This window comes from Martes martes (assembly GCF_963455335.1).
Source record: "Martes martes genome assembly, chromosome: 15".
Lineage (NCBI taxonomy): Eukaryota > Metazoa > Chordata > Mammalia > Carnivora > Mustelidae > Martes > Martes martes.
This window is the reverse complement of record NC_137903.1, coordinates 21,857,713-21,867,497: the sequence shown is the minus strand read 5'-3', so window position 1 is coordinate 21,867,497 and position 9,785 is coordinate 21,857,713. Positions and strand designations below refer to the sequence as shown.

The following is a 9,785-nucleotide window of genomic DNA, read 5'->3' as shown; positions in this document are numbered from 1 at the left end:
TCATTATATGTCAATTCTACTCCTGAGTTGCTCAAGCCAAAACCCCTAGAAGCATCCTGACTGCTCTTTCTCATACTCCAGATAAAAACAGAAGACTATCCTGTCATCTACTTTCAGAATATATCCCACATCTGATCATTTATCAACAAATCCACTGTCATCTTAATCCAAGCCACCACTGTCACTTATCTGACTTTGCAATAGCCTCCATATTGGTATTCTTATTTATAATTTATATCGCATTCCCCTTATAATTTATTCTTCACTCATCAATCTGAGTAATCATTTCAAAACACAGATCTGATGGTGTCTCTTCATTGTTTACAATCTCCAAGCCTCACACTTCACATAAAATCAGAAATCTTTACTATGTTCCAAAATGCCCTGTATGATCTGGCCATGGGCATCATTTTCAGGCATTGTTTTCTACTGTTCTCTCCCAGATGACCATATTCCAGCCACATCGGCACCTTGTTCTTGAACTGAGACCATGTTACTTCTTAACAACAATTAATTCCTTCTAGAGATTTGTATATTTGTATTTGCATCATTAAGAAAAGTTTCTTTATGTAAGCATTCACCAGACATTTAGTATTGATGATGTTGCATGGCATATATTCTTTTGAGTTAGCTTCTATAGTTTATACAGTTTGAGTTTACAAAATTTCTAGTTTACTTATATAGTTAGACATTATCCTCCCCAAAAGAATAATTCACTCAGACTTCTTTCTGAAAATTGATAATTTTCTTTAAAGTCTCATATATTATTTTTCTAAACTATATCAAATACTAGAATTCTATTATTAGGAAATCCTTCTATTAATAGGGATTCTATAAGAAATTCACTCTCTGGGTGAAAACAGTCACCTAAATTAGGGATATGGGGTTAGTTTATGTACATTCAGAAAGGAAGAAAACAATCACATCTATACCCATATTATACCCTATGTTTCAGAGAAGTAATCCTATTAAGAATTCAACAGACCTCATGACATTAAAAGGAAATGTTTGTACAATTACTGACTTTATGGTTCTTAGTTGTATCCTGAGGGAAGTCAATAAAGGAATAAAGGAAATATACTTTTAACTATATTGGCTTTATATGAACATTTGTTTATTTAATTGCTAATATTGTTTAAACATACATTTCTTTTATCTTAAAGCATAGTTATCAATATCCTATTGTTGATGAAATAATGGATTCATTCCATTTAATTTTCTTAAATAGGCTAACAAATGAACAATAAATTAAGTTATTGCTTCTTTAGAGTTTCTTGCCTTCTCTCACATACATTTTCTTCCATGGTATGTATCCACTGTCTTCTATTGATAGTTTTAATATTATGCCTGCCTCCACTTACCTCCATCTCAGTTGTTTCTAAGTACGGAACTAATTACCAACTGCCCAATCTCTCTCTCCCTGATCAATGAGGTGTCATCTGGATATAAGACTTTTGCATTTACAAAAGCATAGGAGGCACATGGGTGGCTCAGTGGGTTAAGCCTCTGCCTTCAGCTCAGGTCATGATCTCAGGGTTCTAGGATCGAGCCCCACATCAGGCTCTCTGCTCAGCAGGGAGCCTGCTTCCTCCTCTCTCTCTGCTTGCCTACTTGTAATCTCTCTCTGTCAAATAAATAAATAAAATCTTAAAAAAAAAAAAAAAGACATGGGGATTGGAGGTAGTAAGGGATTTGTAATCCCTTACTTGTCCAATATATTGCTTCAGCCACAGTTTCTGCATAATACCTCTAACCATTTCTTTATTCTCGTGTACCTTATGAGCTAAATGTTTCATCCCTCAAAAGGCACTGCAGAGACAAGAAAGCTACAAGAGAAGAAAAGAGCAAAGCCATACATGCAGGCTATAGAGGAGGAAGAGAAGAATGGAGCCAGAAAGAAAAGAGTGTCTGCTTAAGTTCTTCCTGGTCCAATATTTGGCAGTTGGCCTGTGCTCTAGTTTTACCTTGCTCTTTTTCTTCACTTTAGAACAAATTACTAGAATGTGTTGCTTAGGGTTGGACAGACTGACTGGCTTTCCTCAGTAACATCAAAGTTTCTCCTTTTTCCTCCAGTTACTGGCTAGATCAGAATAACCTCCCCTCCCACCTCCCTAAATTTGATATCTACAAATTCTGGAGATGAACCAATTTTATTTGCTAAAACTAACTCTATTTGAGCTTACACTCTGATAACAGAGCCAACTCTCTCAGGGGTGTGAACTCAAACTCTGTTTCCTCCAGTTCCTGCTGTATGGATAGAGCTCCCGCTCCCATCCCTTAACCCCACATTGGGTTGCATTTCTCTACTTCCAGCTAGCATGAGACTAGCACACTCTATCACAAAGCCACCTTGACAACAATGGAGCTGAATATTGAGACTGAATTCTCAAACCCAGCAAGTTCACTATGAAAATGTAAGGGTACTGATCTAAGAGGTCTAGGACCCTGAAACATGGGATTGAGAATCTGGGGTATACATACACTTGAAAACCTTGTAATCCCAGGCTTCCTTTACTCACAGAGCACTTTGTTGTGTAATCATCCTTGAAAAGATAGTTCAAACAATACAACTTAATATAAGCCATTCAAAAATGAAAGAGACTCATGGAGAACTATCTCCCCACAATACCTAATCCTCATTTCTTTTCTTTCTTTCTTTTTTTTTTTTTTTTTTTTTAAGATTTATTTATTTATTTGACAGAGAGAGATCCCAAGTAGGCAGAGAGGCAGACGGGGGGGGGGGGGGGGAGCAGGCTCCCTGCCAAGGAGAGAGCCCTATTGTGGGGCTCAGTCCCAGGACCCTGAGATCATGACCTGAGCTGAAGGCAGAGGCTTAACCCACTGAGACACCCAGTGCCCCCTAATCCTCATTTCTATACCAAATCACTACTGTTAGAATTTTCCTATATGTGTATGCTCTCTGCCACTCTGATTCTGATTTGACTGACAGGACTGGAACCAAATCAATTTGAAATGTCTTATGTGGCATTTAACTAAGCTAATATCAACAGGACCCTCAAAGCAAAATGATAACAACTTGCACTGTTGACTTCAACTATATACCCAACACTCTCGGCTGAATAAACCATATAAACCATTAACATTTAGCTTAGAAAGCCACGTAACACCCTTCTACTTGGTCCAAAGCATCAATTCAGAAAGAGCAGGATGTATGAAAGATTGCCCAACTACACCTTGGACTACAAGTAAGGCAGTTCAACCAGTTCAGCCTGACCTACCTAGATGCCTTCTATGACCTTATTTTTATTTTATTTTTCTTATTAACATATAATGTATTATTTGTTTCAGGGGTACAGGTCTGTGATTCATCAGTCCTACACAATTTGCAGTGCTCACCACAGCACATACCCTCCCCAACGTCCATCATCCAGCCACTCCATCCCTCCCATTCGCCTCCACTCCAGCAACTCTCAAACACCTAAAAGACTCATGAATAACCCTAAGGTGCAAGTCACTATTTTTTAAGAGGGATGGAAATTATGCCTTGTTCCCCATACAAGAAGTAAATCCCAATGACACACAAGGTACTCCTGGAAAGAAGGGGTTATTTACCATTACTAGGGACCCCAAGTGGGACTACATCCAGTTCCAGCCATTTCATGGAGTGGAAATGTCACCTTGCTATTGGTGTGAACAAAAAGGCCATACTGGAACAACTTCCTTCAGGAAATTTCTCCAAAAACAGATAAGAATCAACAATTCCAAATGATCTAGGAACCATATGGTCTACCAGTTGTCTGGGTGCACTTTGGCCACACTATCAACCTGTGCCCCACAGGTCAAACTTGAGGAACTTCAAAGAAAATTTTGGGTGTTGTTTTTGTTATTGTAATGTCCCCATTTCCATAGGAGAGTAAAATATTTTTATGCCCAAAATAATTTAAAAATGTAAATCTTTAGAAATTTGTAGTTTTTAAACATTAACTGAAGTTCCAAACATATTTTATGTCTCTTTCACATGTTGTAAAAATTGCAGATTACCAAAAATTCACATATGAATTAGTCTGTTTATAAAGTAATATTTTAAAATTAACATAAATACTTATTTTTCTACATATATTATATAGTAATTAAAATGACAACTTGGGCACTATTAGAGCTCTGATTTAATTGAGGGATGTTTGGCTGATTACAAACAGTGTATTCATTTTATAAAAATGAAATTCTAATTAGTGTTGGCTTCCTGTCAAAATCAGTAATTAAGAAAGTTGTCAAAGTCAATCCTATTATTCATCTTGATAATGAAATTATTTAAACATCAAACATGAATGTTCTATTAGCTTGAGGAGTATAATTGTTGTTAACATTGCTCATAGGGCTTAATAAATGTATCACATCAGCTACATTATCTACCTAAATACCTGTACACAGATGCTTGTGATTAAGAATTTGTGAAGCTTTGTAAGATTAAGTATGTGACTGAGATTGTTTTACAAATAATATTTAACTTCCTTGAGTTGGTACAGGTGATATGGGAGAGCATGGCTCTATATTTTTCTGAAAGTGAACAAGAATACTTTTTTATGACCTGTAAAGTTGAACTGCACTTATTTAAAGTGTTCAACTTTATGACTTATGGCATATATGCCCATGAAACCATTACCCATTACTAAACATATCCATAAATCCTGAAAGTTTTCTCCTACCTGTTTAATTCCTCCTTCCAGGCCTTTCCCATCCAAACCCTTTTCCAGGCAACCACTAATCTGTTTTTATTTCTTGTTATATATTTGACTAAATTTTATAGGAACACAATTACAGAGTAAGATTTTTGTCAGGATTCTTTCATAATCATTATTTTGAGATTCAACCATGTTGTGTTATGTATTAGTGATTAATCCTTTTTTATTGCTAAGTAGTATTTCATTGTGTAGTTATACCATACTTTGTTAATCCATTCATCCTTTTGGAAATTTAGGTTGTTTTCAGGTTTTAGCGGTTACGAAGATGCTATGAATATCCATGCACAAGTCTTTGTATTGGGACATATGCTATTATTCGGCTTGGATAAATCCTAGAAATACACAGATAATAGTAGGCTTATATTTTATATTAATTTTGTTCCAAACTTCTAAACTTTTTTCCTAAATGGAAAAACTTGTACTGTTTTATATTCCTACCCATAGGATATAAGTTTCAGTTCCCACGTATCATTGCATATGCTTGTTTTGAACAGGTTTTTTGTCTATTTTTACTACTTTAATGTGTATGCAATAGTATCATATTGTAGTTTTAATTTACATTCCCCTAATGACTAATGATTTTGAACACCTTTCATGGACTTGTTTGCCATCTGTGCATTTTCTTTGGAGAGTTATCTGCTGAAATGTTGCTTACTTTTTATTGATATGTCTGCTTTCTCATTATCAAGTCTTGAGAATTCTCTATATATTTTGGATAGAAGTCTTTCATCAGATATGTGATTTTCAAATATTCTCTTCCAGTCTTTCTTTTAATTCTCTTAATAATATCTTTTGAGGGACATTTTTGAGGGACATTCTTATTTTTTAGTAAGCTCAATTTATATATATTTTTAAATAAATCATACTTTGGCATACACAAAGGACACAAAGATTTTCTCTTTTTTATTTTTAGAAATTTAAAACTGTGTAGCTTATTTTCATATTGATGATATTTTTTGAATTTTTACTTAAGATGTATACATTTAAGATATTTTTCTTTTTTTTCTGCATTTTGATATACAAATGTCCCAAAACCTGTGTTTTAAAAGGTTATTCTCCCTATCTATCCTTTCTCTATGTTCTCAGTCTCTCTTTTTGTGTATATACACATACCTATATCCACACACATCTCTAAACTGTCTATTCTCTTTAATTCATGTGTTAATCCTTTTTATACCCATCTTTGTTAGTTTCATACTGACATGGAATATAGAGTTATATACTAAATCTTAAAATTAGATACTGTGAATCTTCAAAATTTTTGTTCTCAAAGTAATTTTGTCTGTATTAGAACCTGTAAATTCCTAAGTAAAATTTAAAATCAGCTTACCATACCTTTTTCTCTACTTTATGTGGTATCTTTTAAATTTTATTTATATATACTCTCTCTATATATTCTATATAATATCTATATATTACCCTAAAGTTAATACATAGAAATAGAAACTTTGTATATTGTTCTTATATCTAAAAACCATATTCTTCTCAACTATAAGTTCTAGCAGATTTTGGTAGATTCCATTGAATTTCTACTTGTACAAAAATGTATTCTGTAAAGACTATTTTACTACTTCCTTTCTAGCCAGAATGCTTTCATTTTTATTTTTTCTTATTGCATTTGCTAGCCCTTCCAATTCAATATTGAATAGAAGCAATAAAAGCAGACGTTCTTCCTTTTTTCTGAGTATTTAGTCTTAATCATTTCACATGATATTAGCATTAAGTTTTTCACAGAGGCCCTTTGTCAAGTTGAGGGAGTTCCCTGGTATTTCCATTTGTTGACAGTTTTCATTAGGAATGGCTTTTAGATTTATCTATTCCAAAGACTGATTGATTTATTTTGAGAGAGAGCGAGCCTGCAACCAAGGTGAGGGGCAGAAGGAGAAGGAGAGAGAGAATCTCAAGCAGCCTCCCCAGCAGTGCTGAGCCTGACTCTGGGTTCAATCCCACAGCCCTGAGATCATGACCTCAGCCAAAATCAAGAATCAGACACCCAACTGACTGAGCCCCCGGGTGCCCCTAAATTTGTTGGTTTTCTATGTTGTTGAATTTACTACCATAAAACTGTTTATTATATTCTCCTTATTATATTCCCCTTAAAATCTGTAGAGATGTAACCATCTCATTTGTGGCATTTGTCATGTGGGTGTTCTTTCTTTTTCTCCTTATCAGTCTCGCTAGAGATCTGTCAATGTTCTTGATCTTCCGAAAGAACCAACTTTTCTCTTCTCTTCTTTAAATGCTGCTCCATATAAGGCTCTGCTACCTCCTGCTGCTGTGGTCCCCAGTGTACACCAGCACCCCAGGGGACAGCCCCACCCCCATGAAGTACATGAAGGAGTACAGCAACACAGGTATTCGCAGAGGTGTCCAAGATCAATGCGAGCAGGAATCAGCAGGATGACAGTAAAATGTTTATTGGAGGCTTGAGATGGGATACAAGCAAGAAAGTTCCAAGTGAATATTTGTCTCGATTTGGGGAAGTTGTAGACTATACAATTAAAACAGATCCAGCGACTGGCAGATCAAGAGGATTTGGATTTGAGCTTTTCAAAGACGCTGCTAGTGTTGATAAAGTTGTGGAACTGAAGGAACACAAACTGGATGGCAAATTGATAAGCCCCAAAAGGGCCAAAGCTTTAAAAGGGAAAGAACCCTCAAAAAGGTTTTTGTGGGTGGATTTAGCCCAGATAGTTATGAAGAACAAATTAAAGGATATTTTGGAGACTTCGAAGAGATTAAAAAATATTGAACTCCATGGATACAAAAACAAATGAAAGAAGAGGATTTTGTTATATCACATATATAGACGAAGAGCCAATAAGGAAATTGTTAGAAAGATATCATTGGGGATCCCAGGTGGCTCAGTTGGTTAAACATCTGCCTTCAGCTCAGGTCATGATCCCAGGGGCCTGGGATCCCAGGGGCCCCACATTGGGCTCCCTGCTGATCAGGGAGTCTGCTTCTCCCTCTTCCTCTGTTTCCCCCTCCGCTGCTGATGCTTATTCCAGCTCACTCTCTCTCAAATATATAAATAAAATCTTAAAAAAAAAAAAAAAGAAGAGAAGAAAAGAGAAAAGAAAAGAAAAGAAAAACAAAATGAAAAGAAAAGAGAAAACAAAATGGATATAAGCAAATCGGTTCTGGGAAGTGTGGAATCAAAATTGTACAACCCAAAGAGGTATATAGGCAGCAATATCAACAAGGAGGAAGAGATACTGCAACTAGTAGACGAGATGGTACTAGGAGTTATGCAGGAGGTCACGCCAAAACTGGAACCAAGGACTTAATAACACTATGATCAAGCATATGGAAATTATAACAGTGCCTATGGTGGTAGTCTGGCTAGGGAGGCTGTGATTATACTGGGCATAACTATGGGAACTATGGATATGGACAGGGACATACAGACTACAGTGGCCAACAGAACACTTAAGGAAGGTATCTGGAGGGGGTGGCAATCACCAAGACAGTTAGCAGCCATACTAGAGGAGGATGCTGGAGAAGACAGGAGGAGACTGCTAAAGTTAACCCATCTTGCAGGACAACATTGAAGACTGGTATTCTGTTGATCTAAGATGATTATTTTGCAAAAGGTTTTCTAATGTATAAGACACAACTGCAATCAACTGTCTATAGTTGCCACTTAATTTTCTTTGTTTTTACTTTGGCTTTTGCTATCTGTGCTATGACTCTATGTGGATTTGTGTTAATACAAATTTTATCTGTATGATTTCATGCTAATCCTCAAATAAATGTTTCCTCCTGTGAAATAAATAAATTAATAAATGAATATAAAAGAAAAAACTTTTGGTTACTGTGATTTTCCCTATTACTTTTCTGTTTTCTGTTTAATGATTTCCCCTCTCATTTTTATTTTTGCTTTTCTCCTCCCTTCTTTGGGTTTCACCTGTTCTTCATTTTCTAGTTTTTGTAAATATTTCTAGTTTTTATTTAAAGATTTTATTTATTTATTTGAGAGAGAGAGGGAGTAGGAGCAGTGAGAGAGAGGGGAAGCAGACTCCCTGCTGAGTAGGGAGTCCAATTTGGGGCTCTATTTGGGCTCCATCCCATGACCCTGAGATCATGACCTGAGCTGAAGACTGACTCTTAAGGGACAGAGCCACCCTGGGTGCCCCTGTTTGTTTTAAATGAAAACTATGGTTCTTCATTTAAAACCTTTTTTTCTTTTCTTATATAGGTGTTTAGTGTTATAAATAATTTCCTAAGTATTGTTTTAGTGGAATCCCACAAATCTGGATAAATAATGTTTAAAAACCAAATTTAATTTTATTGCTTCCTCAATGTCTGGATTATTTTAAATTGTTTCATTTAAAATTCAAATATTTGGGAATTTTTTAAGATCAAATTTAAATTGCATTCTATTATATTCAGAGAACATACTTTGTACAACATAACTCTTTAAAAATTGTATTAAACATGTTCTATTGTCCAGAATATGGAAAGAAAGTCTTACTAAATGTTTGGTGTGGTCTTAAGAAGAAATTGTCTTCTCTTGTTGGTGGAATGTGGAAAAATTTCAATTCATTAAAATGCAGTTAAGTCTTCTATATCCCTTAGTGATTTTTAGCCTGTTTGTCTGTTAGTCTATTAGTCTATCAAATACTGAGAGTGGTATAAAAATATTTAACTATAATTATGGATTTGTCTTTTTCTCCCTGGAGATCTATCATTGTTTGCTCCTTGTATTTTGAATCTCTGTTACTAAGTGTACAATATTAGGGTTAGTATTGTTATGACCTCTTCATGAATCACACTCTTTGTGATAAAATATTTTTTAGTAACTGGTTTATTCATTGCTGTGAAATCTACCTTATCTGATATTTAAAAAAGAGCCAGCTCACATTTCTTTTGATTAATGCTAGGAAGTTATATATGTTTCCACCACCTTTTGAACTTTGAACTATCTGCATCTTTATATTTACAATGGATATCTTAAAGGTAGCATACAGTTGTTTCTAGGCTTTTTATGTAATTGACCATCTTGGGCTTTTAATTTGGATGTCCATATAATGCCATTTATAATTAACAATTTTATTATGTCTGTGTATAAATCTCTCA

The 9,785-nt window shown here is 35.1% G+C and overlaps 1 pseudogene across 1 annotated transcript; it reads left to right on the top strand.

The window, feature by feature from the left end:
* The first annotated feature begins 7,047 nt into the window (after window positions 1–7,047).
* On the top strand, window positions 7,048–8,180 carry LOC308355910 (heterogeneous nuclear ribonucleoprotein D-like; annotated as a pseudogene). Its single transcript has 2 exons — window positions 7,048–7,550; window positions 7,837–8,180. The product of its transcript is annotated as a heterogeneous nuclear ribonucleoprotein D-like (transcript).
* Window positions 8,181–9,785: the final 1,605 nt, after the last annotated feature.